Here is an 18,123-nt window from a genome sequence, read left to right as displayed (position 1 = left end):
CGAAACTACAGGAGAATTTTTGAAGTTTTTTCAAAAATAATTGGTAAGATGAGGGAGCAAGTATGCACCACTTTATTATATTATTGATGTATATGTAGCATTATTTATATTATTTTTGTATATTATTGATGTATTGATGATTTTGTAAAATATATTTATATAGTACATGTATTTACCCAGCTGTGGATTAGGTTTAAGATTTGTTTAAATTCAAGTTGAATCTAAGTAGACCTGAGATCATTCATAGTTTATAACATTTTGCTAATGTGGTGAGTTACTTGATTTTTTTTTTGAGAATTCATTCATTTTAGAGTATAAATTTGGCTACAAATTGAAACAGCTGGGCCTCGGAGTAAAAAAAAAAAAAAAAACTAGCAAAAAAGATTCCATTAGTCCCTAAGCGAGCAAATCTTATATGCTAATACACTCGCCGTACGTTTGATTTTCTAAAAAATTCTTTAATTTCGCTCCAACCAAACGACCCACACCACGTTGTAGCGATTGTTGCTAACTCTTTTTCTGATTTTCAATTGAACGACTATTACAATTTAGAGAAATTTAATTTAATTCATAAATAAAATAATAATTATAATAATAAAAAATTAATAGAAAATTGTTGTGTAAGTTTTAATTTAAAAATTATAAGACTTCAAAATGGGCAAAATATTATTCCTAAATAATAATAATAAAAGCGAAACAGGCATCATAAATAAAAAATTATCAATACTATTAATAACTAGTATTAGTACTTTAACTTTTTGAACTAGTTTGAAATGAATTTAAACCACTTGAAACTACTTTTTGAGCCGAAAACAAGAGTGAATTTGTAGCTCATTTTCGTTTCTAGCTGAGAGCATAATCTAACTCAAACTATTTTCTAATCAATACTACTGGTGCATTAATCAATTAAACCTGTTCACATCATAACATGTGAAAAATATATTATAAAAAATATAAATTAATATTTTTCGTAGAGGAATGCTATTTGTTTGCTCAGGTAAAAAAACTAGGTGTGAATTTTACTGTTGGACATTTTCTTTGAATTTTTAGTATTAAGACAATAAGAGTGCGATAAGTCTAGTGTAAAAAATAAAAAAAATGATAAAGAAAGTATAAAACTAGTCGATATTATTTTTGGATAAAAATGTCAACCGATCGGATCGGGTGCATTTTTCAAGATTGGGTTTTAAAAATTTGTAACCGCAACCGAAGCCGATGAAAAAATCGAAATCCGAAATCAAACTCGAAAATTCAAACCTAAAGCACTTATTTCTCTTTACTAAATTTCAAAGCATATAAAACTTAAATCTAAATTTTTAAAATATAAATTTAAATTATTGTATATTAAAATAAAATGAAACCAGTTTGGGTTCCAATTTAAATCAAGTACGGATAAAAAATCTTATCCGAATAGAAATTCATCGGGCTTTAGTATTTTATAACAATAATCATACCTGAAACCATAGATGTTTATTATCGGTCAAACTTGTTTCATTCCTAATCGTGTTGGGATAAACTTTTAAATATTTCGTGTTCATTCACATCTTAATTTTTGAATTAAATATCATTGCTCAATTTCTTATATTTACTGGACAATGTGTGCAGTTGCATGCAAAGCGACGGCATAGACGGGCGTCAACGGACAAAGGTGACCGAAGGCAATTTACGGTCTACCCGGGCCCATACCCCCAATCTTAACATATTACTCGCAGCGTTTATTTTTTAAAAAATAAATTTAACTAAAAATATGAAACAATTAAATTTTTAATTTGATATCTTAGTTATCTATTATTAAATTATTTGTCACTTATGCTAAGAACGATGGATACTTGTTAAGTGATAGGACGTCGAGAAATGGAATATATTAATGCAGGTCTTTAGAATAATCAATGGTGTTTAATTAGATTCAGTACTGCAACAAAATTAAGAATGGGCCAGGATAATTAACTCTAGAAGGTAGAGATATTCATTGCTTAGCCGCCCCACGTCACGTGGCTTATTAGTGGCAAAGTAATCCTAACAATTATTAATAATGGAGTGCCTCATCATGAATTCATCCCTTTTATTACATTGATGATCGAATAGATTCATCCAATATATGTCACCATCTTTATTCCCATCAGAGAAACACGAAGAAAAAGAGGCTTTGTCTAATACGAAGGAATTAAAAAGCATATCTTACATCATTTTAAAGAGACTTGGAGATATTAAGCATTCACATGTGAAACATATCTTGGATGCCTACGTGTGATATTTTGGGTGCTGTAAATCTGAGAGCTCTAGCAATCATAACAACAGTTAATTATTACCAACTGTTAGACGTATTTGTAACTCTTTATTATTTTTGTCTAATTGTGATATTTTTTTTTCCCCTCTCATAATTTGAATACTGTAGAGGATGTATAATTCAACTAAACACTATATAGAGTGAGGCTACTATGCTATCGGAAGCACGGAGCCTTCCGTGCTTCCAGCTCGTTTTCGATGTTGCGACTTTCGAATCGTCGATCGGCTCCGTTAAACTTGATCTAGAGTATTTGAAGTACCTAGAAAATAAATTTTATGATTTTACGATATCATTTGTCTAGTGAACGAAGGGGCTCAAAATCAACGGCTGAAAATAAAAATCTTACAAAATATAATAATATGACATTAAAATTTTAAATCAAAAATATTGATCTTGTTTTATATAGTATAAAGAATTTTCTATCAAAATTTCACGTGATTTGGATATTTCTACACCGTTAAATTTGCAAACGGCTCACTACGGCCATTGAAATTTGTTGATTTTGAGCCCCTTCGTTCACTAGGCAAATGATATCGTAAAATCATTAAATTTATTTTCTAGGTACTTCAAATACTCTAGATCAAGTTTAACGGAGCCGATCGACGATTCGAAAATCGCAACATCGAAAACGAGCTGGAAGCACGGAAGGCTCCGTGCTTCCGATAGTATAGTAGCCTCACTCATATATATATATATATATATATTTTAAAAAATTTTGATATCAAAATTAAAAATTTTGATACTTTCAAATTTTAAAATTTAATATTTAATATTTTATATTTTATAGTCTAAATTTCAATTTTAACTTATAATATTATTTTCAAATTTTAAACTTTTAAATTTAAAATTGTTAATCTTTAAACTCTATGAAATTAATTAAATAATTTTATTAATTCATTATATATAATCTAATTAATTAATTGTACTAATAATATGCATAATAAATCGCATAGTAAAATCTAACCTAATAGATGCAATTTAAATCACGTAAAATATCATTGTATAAAAAAACTACAGCATTTTAATTTCAGGAAAAATTTTAGAAATATATTGTATTTGTGTATATATATAATTAATTTTATTAAATAATTTCTTCTACAGTTTTATTTTTCTTCTTTTTATTGATTTTCTTAAAATTATTTTGATAGATTTATCTCAAGTCCTTTTCATATAAATATTTATAAAATAAATTATTGTATAAATTTACTTTGCGCGTATACCAATTTTAATGACTTTTATTTAAATAGATTTAACTATTAAATTATTTTTATATAACTTTTATTTAACTAATAATTAGACTTATAAAACTATATAAAATATTAAAGAAAAGTAAAATTTATTATAAAAATATTTTTATATCCGCAGTATCGCGTGGGTATTTCAGTAGTGAAAAGTAATTTGGGGACTTCCCAATGAGCGCCGCGTAACACCCTCCCCACGCGGGGCCCATTGCCCCACTGCTATGTCATTTGGGAGGGCAGTGTGATTTTTTTTTATAGTGTTGCTTGAGAAATTAGAAGTTTGTACAAATAGTATTGTTAAAAAAATGCTATTTTAATTTTTTTTAAAGATTTTTTTTATTCTAAAATGGATATCATTACATTGGACCTACATTTTTTATTTTTAAATTCACACTTCTGTTGAAAACATCCATATCTTAGCAAGACAACAATTGGCTCCAAAAAATGCTTCTAATAGTTGACCAAAAAACAAATGGGTAAATTTCTTGTTTGGTTTTCAAACTATAAGATATGTGACATTTTAGTTCGGAAATTTTAATTTATTGTAATTTTTAGTTTGAACTTTCAGAATTATAATAATCAATTTTCACAATTCATTTTAATTGATTAAATTTTGATGTATCGTTGATATAAAAGTAACGCTGTATTTTAATTATTAGTGTATCATCAATCACAACACTACTACATTATATTTATATTAGTGATATATCAATATTTATTTAATTAAATTTGGTTATAAAATTTGATTGTAATAATTCTAAAAATTGAAGTATAAAATTGTAACATATTAAAGTTTAAAGACCAAAATGTCTCGATCCTCATAGTTTGAGGACCAAAGGCACAATTAACCCAACATAAAATGACAAATGCTATGTTCCTTATTTCTATTGTTCTTATCTAACTATTCAAATATTATTTTTCTTTATTTTTAAAATAATCTAATTTTTATTTAAATGCAAAATTAGTTTTTTTATATTTATTTTCGAAATTGTACCTACTTTTGAAATAAACAAATACATCTTATTTCTGAATCAAAGATATCTTGGAGAGATAGCACCCGAAATAGGTGTAACACATACCCTGTTTAGGCTGTACAAGAGTACAAGTTTTACCCAAATAAACTGGAACTTTTGCATACATAACCTTGCGAAATAGAATTGCGCATTTATTCCTATAAAGTTGCTATACATAGAGGCACTTTTGGAAATTACACTTAGGTATCGTTTGGCTCGATGATAAGCAAAAAGTTGCTATTTCAGAGATAGATATAAATTGATGTATAAGCGGGGATTAGATTAATTTTGTGTTTGAATGAAAATTGAGGTATTCTTAGGAATAGGAAAAATAACGTTTGGTTAGGTAAGATAGAATAAAAATTAAAGTGAGTAGTTATAAATAAAAAATAATGATATTACCCTTCTTATTATATTTAAATTTTAAATTATATATATTTTTAAATTTAAAATTTTAACTTTTAAATTTCAAAATTTGAAATTAAAATTTTAAAATTTAAAATCTCAAATTTTAAATTCAAAATTTTAAATTCTAAAATTTAAATTTAAAACTTTAAATTTAAGATCAAATTTAAATTTGAAAAATATAAAATATAAAATTTTAAATTTTAAACATTTAAAATATCAAATTTTAAATTTAAAAATTTAAAATTTTGAAAATAAGAATAGGGGTGGGAACAATTAATAAAAATAATTTATTATAATAAATTTATAAATTTGATAATAATAAATTTATAATTTTTTTATTATTAATAAATTTATAATTTTTAAAATTCTACTTAAACTTAAATTTAATAAAAATAATATTTTATAATATTTAAATATAATTTATTATAAAATTCATTATAATATTTAATATTTAAATATATATAGTAGAATTAATAATTTTATAATAAAAATAATATATTATAATATATAACATATTATATTTATAATTTAGTTTTATTTTAATTTATAATTTTAATAAAGTTTGAAATTAAACATTGAAAAAGCACTATTCCATCAAAATGGTAGAATAGTAAATTCCTTACTATTCCGGAATAACCAGGAATAGCAAAGTTTGATCGGGATAAAATATTCTAACCAAAAATTATTTCGTTATCCCCGCTTATATCGCCAACCAAACGGGGCCTTAGAGTTATATTCTATAGTATACCATTAAAAAAAATTGTTATCCTCTGTGAAATAATTATTTTGCCCATTTAAAAATATATTTTGCTATCACTTACTTTTCATTTTTTTTTCTACTTTTTTTCTTATTTACCCTTAAAAATATTGGAAGTTTTTGTATATGCAAAACTTTTAGTATTTTGGTAGAAAAGTACCAAATAAATCTTTAGAAAGAAATAACAATGTGTAGAACACAAGAATGATTTCTCTTCCTAAACAAGAGCAAGACCTGAACAATTATATTACACTGCATCATACTCCCCCAGAATCTACATATAGAGATTAGACCATAACAATATAGTAATACAATTATTACACTGCATTTTGACCGTAAAATTAAATATATCGATCTATTCTATTTTTTTTTTTTTTTTTTTTCAATTCCTGCTGAAAACAATTTGAATATACGTACCTTCTTTTTTTTTTTTTTTCCCTATGGCCATCACTCCTCACTAATTAAAACCTGTGCTATAAGATTCTCCCTCAATTGATTCGCACTTTCATATTTATTATTAATTTGTTGATTATTTATAATCTGTCACCAATTAATTAACATGTTGATCGAGCATGCCTTGAAGGGAACAATGGCATGATCACCGTAATTTATTAGTTGTTCTATAATAATTAAATAAATATATGCTTCGACTTGGCATTTTCGGATTTCGGATCAAGATTGGATTTTCAATGGAATCAGAAACTTCGAACTTTTTATAATATGTCAAGCATATATCTAACTTTGACTTGTTTGGAACATACTCCTACAAAAGAATCAAGCTTCAAATTAAACGGGGAGAGTGTTACAATATTAAAAAAAAAAGAACATGGGCATGAAAAAAATAAACAAAAAGAGAAAGTGATCGATAGACATCCAGTGAACGCAGCACTAATTAAATTTGGCTGTACTCCGTCAACTTTGCAAGGGATTTTGATCATCATATTCAGTAATGGATTGAGGACGAATTTGGCAACTTCTTTTTCATTTTCTTCCAATGTTTAAATGAAGAAATATAAGATTGCCATTATATTTTAAAATTTTATTTTTCTAAAAAAAAACTAATGAAAATAGTGTGTACAACGAAAGATGATTCCAAAAACTACTGTGTGACTTTATTTCATCTAAAAAAAGAGTCAAAAAGCCCGCAGCAAAAAAAAAAAAGAAAAAAAAAATGTTGAAGTGAGGATTAATAATCAATAGATCGAAATCGGCCTTTGGGGGCTAGTCGATATTTCGATCTGAAATCATTGCCGTAGGATTCTCCTTTTATTTGTCTAAAGCATTGAGTATATATGTAGTGCGAATTTCTATACACAAAACAAAAAGGTTAATTTGTTTTTTTTTTTTTTTCTTATTCTAACTTATTCTGTTAATTGTTGTGCATATTATATTTGTGACCTTTTGATACAATACGGCGAGGTTGCATGGTTTAATGCTGCAAATAAGCAAAGCAATGCAATGGTTAGATTATCGGGAACTTTCTCGTTTTGCCGCAGCAGATATTTGAAGGGAAAGAACTTATCGAAAAAAACTGTTAACACTTCATTGAATTGCACCGACCGTCCCTAACGTAAGTGGTAAAGGGTTTAGTGATTGGTACCCGAAATCTCAAGTTCGAAGTCTAGTTGACTCATACTTATAGTTAATTTTATTTGTTAAAAGAAAATAAACGAAACGGATAGCATGTGTTGGGAGCCAAATTCCTTGATTCTCGATTCGTTCAAAGATCTTCCTCGGGGAACGTGTAGGGATGCCGACCCTCGAAGTTTGCGCCCTTCGACTAGATTAAGCGATTCGGCTGATGAGGGATCGGATCAGCCGGGTTCGAAAATCTCTACTGTAAAATCGGTTCAGCTGAATGAGCCGAATATACGGATTGTACAAAATCTTTGGGTCTGCTGAAGAGCCGAATAGGTGGAATACATACTGACTGGTCGGCTGAAAGAGTCAAATGCCTTTATATATTAAAATGAAGTTGGGAACTCATACAAAACAGAGTGTGCCCGAACAGCATACAGACTCTGAAATCTAGATTACAACAGAGTATGCCCGTGGGGCATACAGACTCCAGAGATCTAACTTAAAAACTACTTCTAGAAAAGCAGTAAATGCGAGAAAGTAAAAGATTACAAGTAGACTACTCCTAGAAAAGCGATAAATGCAGAAAAATAAAGGTATTGAAAATGCGGTGGTCTTCTCGTTCAGGAGAGAGAAAGACCCCTATTACAGACTTCAAAATTACTATTTATAATATCTTATCAACCCACATTATTGGTTGGTTATAGTAGTGGGGGAAGTGGTGTAGCCATGATCATGAAAGTTACGCCCCACTTCTCATGGAAGTTACGCCCCACTTCTCAACCGTTCTCGCCTAAACGCTCTTGACCTTCAGGCGCCTTATTGCCGACTCCTGGTGTACCACGTGTCATTATTTCTTTGGCTCATACGTGGGTTAAGTCGACGTGTTAATTTTTTGGTATCAACAATGCCCCTCCAATAGTCTTTCGAATGAACGTTCGAATGACTATTGGTGCCAAATCAACGTCTCAATGACACAGCCGAGATCCGAGCTTAATTTTGCTAGTCTTGGTCAGCTTAAAAGAAACAGCTCTTTACCATCCTAGCCGTATATATCTCGGCTTCATCAGCCGATTCCTTACTTTTACTCTACTGGCTTAGCTCTTTTTGAACCAACTGTTCTTCTATCAAGGATTTCTCCTTGAAGAAAGTGGCTCTTTACTAGCCGGATATACTTCAGCTTCATCAGCCGATTTTTCACTTTCACTCAATTGGCTCGGCTTTTCTTGAGCCGACTGTTCTTCTATTAAGGATTTCTCTTTGCCTTTGGTTTGCTTTTTATATCGGCTCCATTGCAGTCGATCGTCCTCACTTTCCTTTCGGAATTGCTTATATTGGGCAACTCGAACACCTAGATCAAATAGGTTAGAAAAATACTTGTCTTCAAAATGATCTTTTATCTTAAAATGCAGACCATTTAACGTTATTCTTGGCGAACTCTGATTCCGGCATTCTCATAAAGCACCAGATTTTGGCTATTTTGAAACGGTTCAAATACTCTTCGACCGTTTCACCTGACTTTTGTCGGTATAAAGCTAAGTCAGCGACCGATAATTTTGGCCCCGACCTATAGAATTGCTTATGAAATTTTCTTTCCAATTCGTCCCAATCTTGGACAGAATTGGCCGATAAACTTGTATACCAAGTAAACGCCGTTTTAGTTAACGACGTGTTAAATAATCGAAGTTTCAAAAATAAGTCAGCGACAGCTTCTCTACATTGGGCCGTGAATCGGGCTATATGCTCGACCGTATTCTCGGTCTCATTGCCCGAGAATTTGTCAAATTTTGGCATTTTTTCAGTTTGCTGGGTACGGATGCTCCACGTCGATGATCGCGGGATATGGCGATCTAAATACAGGTCGGACTGCCGACCTCGCTCCCACACCAAATGTGTTCCGAATCGCCTTTTCTATTTAAGCATATAACTCGTTATTTCTTGCTGCTGAAGCAGGAACCGGGGCCGGAACCACATTCGGCCCTAAAGGCGGTCCGTAATTTTGCATTACAGAGTTGAGTTCCTGCAACCTGTTGAGGCCTTGTCCCCCAGCCCTTACGCCCACGTTCTGGGGCTGGTAAGCTGGTACAGAAGGTAAACCCGATGCAATCTCCGACTGCAGGCCGGCGTTTATATTCGTCAGCCTATAAGCAGCCTGGAACTCTGCTATTTACGGTTGCACTTGTGAGACCGCCGGCGTGACGGAATTTTGTTGCACCGGCGCATTTAAGGGCCCCTGTTGCCCCCATAAGGTTGCTCGTTTGGGGTAAATAACTGTCTGATTCGACCGATATTTTCATTGTAGGCCGTGATGACGGCCAGCACCACGTCTAATCGAGCGGTACTTTGATGGATATTTTGATCTACAGTTTGCAGGACTCGGGTCATCTGGCCGAGTGCCTGAGTTAGACTCGGCTCTTGATAAACCGACTGTCCACTAGTCTCTCCTCCAACAGGTAATACCGCGTGATTCTCGTTCCCTGAAGGCCTAGGAATGACTCTATTTCGGAGGTTCACAGCGTTGTCGTCAGCCATAGTTTTAATAAACAATATAAATTTACCTAAATTGGTGTCCCACCGAGCGTGCAAAAAATTGTTGGGAGCCGAATTCCTTGATTCTCGACCCGGTCAATGATCTTCCTCGGAAAACATGTAGGGATGCTGAACGGCTACGAATAGTGACCCTCGAAGTTTGCGCCCTTCGACTGGATCAAGCATTTCGGCTGATGAGGGATCGGATCAGCCGAGTTCGAAAATCTCTACTGTAGAATCGGTTCGGCTGAATGAGCCGAATGTACGGATTGCACAAAGACTTTGGATCGGCCGAAGAGCCGAATAGATGGAATACACAGTGACTGGTCGGCTGAAAGAGCCGAATGCCTTTATATATTAAAATAAAGTTGGGAACTCATACAAAACAAAGTGTGCCCGAAGGGCATACAGACTCTGAAAATCTAGATTACAACAGAGAGTGCCCATGGGGCATATAGACTCTAGAGATCTAACTTAAAAACTACTCATAGAAAAGCAGTAAATGTGAGAAAGTAAAAGATTGCAAGTAGACTACTCCTAAAAAGGCGATAAATGCAGAAAAATAAAGATATTGAAAATGCTGTGGTCTTCTCGTTCAGGGGAGAGAAAGATCCCTATTACAGGCTTCAAAGTTACTATTTATAATATCTTATCAACCCACATTATTGGTTGGTTATAGTAGTGGGGAAAGTGGTGTAGCCATGATCATGAAAGTTACGCCCCACTTCTCATGGAAGTTACACCCCACTTCTCAACCGTTCCCGCCTAAACGCTCTCGACCTTCAAGTGCCTTATTGCCGACTCCTGGTGTACCACGTGTCATTATTTATTTGGCTCATATGTGGGTTAAGTTGGCGTGTTAATTTTTTGGTATCAACAGCATGCATCCTTTCTCTCAAAAAAGAATTTCCTCTACTCGCAATGGATGTTTACATGTCGTTTGTAATTACAATTTATTACAGTTATAACTATATGCAAATTTAAATACTATATTTGATTTGTTATATTTGAATTCAACAACAGTTGTAATTGAAATCATATAAGGAGACTCACCTGTAGTATGTAATCGGGAATAATAATTTTAATTGAAAAAGTTAAACTTGTCTTCCTAATTTTCTTTTGATAGAAAATATATTTTTTTCAATGTAAGAGATAATCTTACCACTCTATATATATAAATAATAAAATTTGTAAATATAAGTTTTCAATTGTATGCAACCAAATAAATTATCTATAATGATATTTTTTCAACTAATTCGGCTAAATAAGATGCATATAATTATAATTGTTACATTTTCGACCGCAAGTAATTTTAACTATTCAGCATTTATAATTACATGCTGTTGGTAGCTGAATTTCCCGACCCTTGACCCAGTTAAAGATCCTCCTCGGAGAACGCGTCGGGGTGAGGAACGGCTGCGGATAATGACCCTCGAAGTTTGCGCCATTCGACAGATCAAGTGATTCGGCTGACGAGGGATCGGATCAGCCGAGTTCGAAAACCTTTACTGTAGAATCGGTTCGGCTGGATGAGCCGAATGTATGAACTGTGCAGGGATCAATGTCGGCAGAAAAGCCGAATAGAAGAAGTACACAATAACTGGTCGGCTGAAAGAGCCGAATAAATGAAATATATAATGACTGGTCGGTTGAAAGAGCCGAATGCCTAAATATATATATTAATTAAACAAAGTATGCCCAAAGGGCATACAGACTCTGCAAATATAGTTTACAACAGAGTGATGCCCATGGGGCAGACAGACTCTGCAAATGTAGTCTACAACGGAGTGATGCCCCTGGGGCAGACAGACTTCAGGGTTCTACTTAGCGAACTACTCCTAGGAAAGCAGTAAATGCGAAAAAGAAAAAAATTATATTTAGACTACTCCTAGAAAAGCGATAAAATATAGAGGAAATAAGGGTGGTCTTCTCGTTCAGAATGGAGAAAGACCCATCTTGTAGGCTTTGAAATTACTATTTATAGTAACATCAACCCACGTTTTTGGTCATTCCCTGAAGGCCTGGGAATGGCTCTATTTCGGAGGTTCATAGCATTATCGTCAGCCATTATATCTTAATAAAAAGTAAAATTACCTTAAATGGTGTTCTATCGGACGTGCCAAAAATTGTTGATAGCCGAATTTTCCGACCCTTGACCGAGTCAAAGATCCTTCTCGGGGAGCGCGTCGGAGTGAGGAACGGTTGCGGATAATGATCCTCAAAGTTTGTGCCCTTCGACAGATCAAGCGACTCGGCTGACGAGGGATCGGATCAGCCGAGTTCGAAAACCTTTACTGTAGAATCAGTTCGGCTGGATGAGCCGAATGTATGAACTGTGCAGGGATCAATGTCGTCAAAAGAGCCAAATAGAAGAAGTACACAATAATTGGTCGGCTGAAAGAGTCGAATAAATGAAATACATAATGACTGGTCGGCTGAAAGAGCCGAATGCCTAAATACATATATTAATTAAACAGAGTGTGCCCAAAGGGCATACAGACTCTGCAAATATAGTTTACAACAGAGTGATGCCCATGGGGCAGACAGACTCTGCAAATATAGTCTACAACGGAGTGATGCCCGTGGGGCAGATAGACTCCGGGGTTCTACTTAGCAAACTACTCCTAGGAAAGCAGTAAATGTGAAAAAGAAAAAGACTACATTTAGACTACTCCTAGAAAAGCGATAAAATGTAGAGGAAATAAGGGTGGTCTTCTCGTTCAGGATGGAGAAAGTCCCCTCTTGCAAGCTTTGAAATTACTATTTATAGTAACATCAATCCACATTATTGGTTGGTTGGGAGAGTGGTTATAACCATGATCGTGGAAGTTACGCCCCACTTCTCATGGATGTTACGTCCCATTTCACATGAAAGTTATGCCCCACTTCACATGGAAGTTACGCTCCACTTCTCAACCGTTCTCGCCTAAACACTCTTGGCCTTCAGGCGCCTTATTGCTGACTCCTGGTGTACCACGTGTCTTTATTTCTTCGGCTTATATGTAGGCTAGGTCGACGTGTTTATTTCAAATTTGGCATCAACAATGCCCCTCAATAGTCTTTCGAATGAACATTCGGATGACTATTGGTGCCAAATCGACTGCTCAATAGCGTAGCCGAGACCCAAGCTTTAACTTAGTTGGACTTGGTCGGCTTAAAGAAAACAGCTCTTTATCATCCCAGCTGCATATACCTCGGCTCCATCAGCCGATTCTTACTTTTACTCGATTGATTCGGCTTTTCTTGAACCGAATGTTCTTCTATCAAGGATTTCTCCTTGAAGAAAGTGGCTCTTTACCTGCCATATATACCTCGGCTTCTTCAGCCGATTCTTCACTTTCACTTGATTGGCTCAGCTCTTTTTGAACAGACTGTTCTTCTAGTAAGGATTTCTCCTTGCCTTTGCTTTGATTTTTATATCGGCTCCATAGCAGCCGATCGTCCTCACTTTTCTTCTGGAATTGCTCATATTGGGCAACTCTAACACTTAGATCAAATATGTTAGAAAAATACTTATCTTCAAAATGGTCTTGTATCTTAAAATATAGACCATTTAACGCTATTTTGGCGAACTTTGATTCCGGCATCCTCATAAAACACCGAATTTTGGCTATTTTGAAACGGTTCAAATACTCTTCGACCGTTTCACCTGACTTTTGTCTGTACAAAGCCAAGTCGGCGACCGATAATTGTGGCTCTGACCTATAGAATCGCTCGTGAAATTTTCTTTCCAATTCGTCCCAATCTTGGACGGAATTGGCTGATAAACTTATATACCAAGTAAACGTCGTTTTAGTTAACGACGTGTTAAATAATCGAAGTTTCAAAAATGAGTCAGCCGCCGCTTCTCTACATTGGGCCGTGAACCGGACTATATGCTCGACCGTATTCTCGGTCTCATTGCCCGAGAACTTGTCGAACTTCGGCATTTTCCAGTTTGCCGGATACGGATGCTCTGTATCTATGTTTGCGGGATACGGGGATCGAAAAACAGGCCGCATAGCCGGCCTGGCCCTTACTCCAAAGGTATTCCGAATGGCTTCCTCAATCTGAGCATACAGCTCATCGTTATTCCCTTGTATAGGAAGTGGAGCTTGTGCTTGAGCTGAATTTGGCCCTTAAGGAACTCCATAATTCTGTTTTGCAGGATTCGCTCCTTGCATATCATTAAGGGCCTGCCCCCAGCCCTAATCCCTGCATTTTGGGACTGATAAGCTGGTAAAGGAGGTAAACCCGATGCAATCTCCGACTGAGAGCCGGCGTTTATATTCGTCGGCCTGTAAGCAACCTGGAAAGGTGCCATTTGCAGTTGCACCTGTGAGACCGCTAGCGTGACGGGATTTTGTTGCGCCGGTGCAGTTAGGGGTCCTTGTTGCCCCCCGTAAGGTTGCTCGTTTTGAGTAAATAACTGTCTAATTCGAACAATATTTTTATTATAGGCCGTGATGGCCGCCAGCACCGCGTCTAGTCGAGCGGCACTTTGATGGTTGATCTACAGTTTGCAGGACTCGGGTCATCTGGCCGAGTGCCTGAGTTAGACTCCGCTCTTGATGAGCCGACTGTTCACTAGTCTCTCCTCCAACAGGTAGTACTGCCTGATTCTCATTTTCGGCGCTACTAGCTTGGTCATTCCCTGAAGGCCTGGGAATCGCTCTATTCCGGAGGTTCATAGCATTTTCGTCAGCTATTATATCTTAATAAAAAATAAAATTACCTTAAATGGTGTCTCATCGGGCGTGCAAAAAATTGTTGGTAGCCGAATTTTCCGACCCTTGACCCAGTCAAAGATCCTCCTCGGGGAGCGCGTCGGGGTGAGGAACGGCTGCGGATAATGACCCTCGAAGTTTGCGTCCTTCGACAGATCAAGCGATTTGGCTTACAAGGGATCGGATCAGCCGAGTTAAAAAACCTTTACTGTAGAATCGGTTCGGCTGGATGAGCCGAATGTATGAACTGTGCAGGGATCAATGTCGGCAGAAGAGCCGAATAGAAGAAGTACACAATAACTGGTCGGCTGAAAGAGCTGAATAAATGAAATATATAATGACTGGTCGGTTGAAAGAGCCGAATGCCTAAATATATATATTAATTAAACAGAGTGTGCCCAAAGGGCATACAGACTCTGCAAATATAGTTTACAACAGAGTGATGCCCATGGGGCAGACAGACTCTGCAAATGTAGTCTACAACGGAGTGATGCCCGTGGGGCAGACAGACTTCAGGGTTCTACTTAGCGAACTACTCCTAGGAAAGTAGTAAATGCGAAAAAGAAAAAGATTATATTTAGACTACTCCTAGAAAAGCGATAAAATATAGAGGAAATAAGGGTGGTCTTCTCGTTCAGGATGGAGAAAGTCCCCTCTTGCAGGCTTTGAAATTACTATTTATAATAATATCAACCCACATTATTGGTTGGTTGGGGGAGTGGTTGTAACCATGATCGTGGAAGTTACGCCCCACTTCTTATGGAAGTTACGTCCCATTTCACATTGAAGTTATGCCCCACTTCACATGGAAGTTACGCCCCACTTCTCAACCGTTCCCGTCTAAACGCTCTTGGCCTTCAGGCGCCTTATTGCGGACTCCTGGTGTACCACGTGTTCTTATTTCTTCGGCTCATATGTGGGCTAGGTCGGCGTGTTTATTTCAAATTTGGCATCAACGCATGCATCCAACCAAACGGCTCCATATAGTACTAATTTTTTTTAGAACTATCGTCATTTTAATTTTATAGTGTTCAGAAACTAAGGCAAAGATAGAGAAAATAACCTCTCATAATCTAGAGTGCTTGATTGGGATCAGCTCTCATACCATATTATCAATATCTCTGCAATGCAATCGAGAGAATGCCGTATTATATATTAATTTAGAAATAAATATTAATTGGACTGAATGAGACAGGTTAAATTAATTTAAAAATGGAAATGATAGGGCCGCGACATTAATAACATGACGCAACACGTTGTTGTTGTTGTTGTCATTGAGATTCCTATTATAACCGGACACGCAATTGATATCCAGAAATACGGACGTATTTGATGAGGAAAAGGAGCCGGCTATAGTATATATATGCAGGCTGCGGAGGGACCGAGGGAGCTGCTTCTGGTGAAGCTGAAGTTTTATCTGGTGTGGGGCGGCTATTCTATTCTATCTCAACAGCTACGCAGTGATAATGACCTCTTCATTTTATCTACAAACTAAATTATTAATTATTAGTCAAAGAAATGTTAGGTTCATAAAGGGATACGACCATATTTTGTACTTGAACAAAATATTTTATTTGATTCCCTCATAAAAGAGTAATATTTTGGTACGCAATGCGCCTTTTGTTGTTGCCATGGACTGCAAAAAAAAAAAAAAAAAAATAAATTAATATATATAGAGAGAGAGAGAGAAAGAGTAGAGTAGAATTTTCGGATTCGGCAAAAATTTGTTACGGATATAATTCGAATAAAATTCGTCTTTTAATTTTTAAATTCGTTGAAAAATACGGCTAAAAAACGAATTTTCCAATTATTCGGATACGTGATTTATACGAATATTATACGTTCATCAATTAAAAATTCGGGATAAAAAATTCGGCTATTAAATTAAGTTTTTTTTTTCTCTCAAAATTTCTGCTATTAGCATAAATACTCATATTTCTTAAGAATATAATAATAAAGAGCTACAAAATTAAGTTAATTAAGTAAAAAAAATAACAAACTATATTATGTCTCAAAATAAATAAATAATTAAGTAAATAAGAGATTAAAATACTTCATAAGAGATTAAAGCGAAAGGTTTTTTTTTTTTTTTTTTTCAGTGTTGGGCAAGGTTTGAAAAGTTTTTTTTTTTTTTTCCCTATTTTGGGCGAGGTTTGGAAAGTTTTTTTTTTTTTTTTTTGCTGTGTTTTGGGTGCGCCAGGAGGCCCGCGAGCGCGAGCGTGAGGCCGCGAGCGCGAGGGAGCGCAGGGAGCCGCGAGCGCGAGTGCTGACTTTTTGGCCGAATAATTCGCGACTCGCAAATTATTCACGAATAAGTATTTTTGACCGAAAATACACGTTTTTTATCTGAATTTTTCGGAAAAGTACGAATTCGGCCGTTTAATTCGTTTTCTTAAAAATTCGCAAATAATTTGCGAATTAACTAACATAGAGTAGAACTATTATATTTTTCCAAGTATAAAAGAGTTCGTGGTTTCAACTTTTTGACTCCTAGATCAACAATTTTAATTATTTCTGATATTAGGATTAATATTATTATCCCAAAGGGACCACTCAACCCTAAGGGGGACAACTATCATCTGGATCCTACAATCTTTGATCTAAGGGCCAAAAACTTGAAAACATTAACTCCCTTGTACTTTTTTAATAGTATAGTAGCTCTACTATATATATATATATATATATATATATATAGAGAGAGAGAGAGAGAGAGAGAGAGAGAGAGAGAGAGTCCGGCTGGTATACTAGCGGTAGCACAGAAGCCTCCGTGCTACCAAGTTGTTTTCAATGATATAGTTTTTAAATTTACGAACGGCTCTATTAGACTTGATCTATAATATTGAAAATATTTGGAAACCAAATTTCATAATTTTTAGATATCATTAACCTATAAAATGAGTTGTCTAAAAATGAACGACAAAAAAATAAAAATCTCATAAAAATGATGATAAAAGATTGAATTTAAGATCATAGATACTGATCTTATTCTAAATAGTAAAAAAAATTTCTATAAAAATTTCACCAGATTTAGATTGTTTTATGCTGTTAAATTCGAAAACGCATTACATCAACCATTAAAATTGTCAATTTTGAGACTTTTTAATTACTAGCCAAATAATATCAAAAAATTATAAAATTTAGTTTCCAAACACTTTTAATAGTATAGATCAAATCTAACGAAACCGATTATCAATTTGGAAATCACATCATTGAAAACAACTTGGTAGCACGGAGTGCTCCGTGTTACCGATAGTACACCAGGCAAGCTCTCGTGTGTGTAAAACAACTTGATAGCACGGAGTGCTCCGTGTTACCGATAGTATACATGGCAAGCTCTCGTGTGTGTGTGTAGTTCGGCTATGGTGCTTGTAAAAGCACCAAGCACTTGGTATTTGTAAATATTTTACCGTTAGATCTACTTTTTTGATCATTTTCATCTGTTAGATTATACTATTCAACCAACCACCCACTAAACCCTAGGACTTCGTTTGGTTCGGGGTTAAATAATAACTAGTTATTCTAGAGATAGGATTAAGTTCAGGGTTAAGATGGGGTTAGAGTAATTTTGTGTTTGGTTGAGAATTGAGTTTACTCCAGGTATAAG

This window comes from Ananas comosus, linkage group 11, assembly GCF_001540865.1.
Source record: "Ananas comosus cultivar F153 linkage group 11, ASM154086v1, whole genome shotgun sequence".
Lineage (NCBI taxonomy): Eukaryota > Viridiplantae > Streptophyta > Magnoliopsida > Poales > Bromeliaceae > Ananas > Ananas comosus.
Note: the sequence above shows the minus strand (reverse complement) of the source record.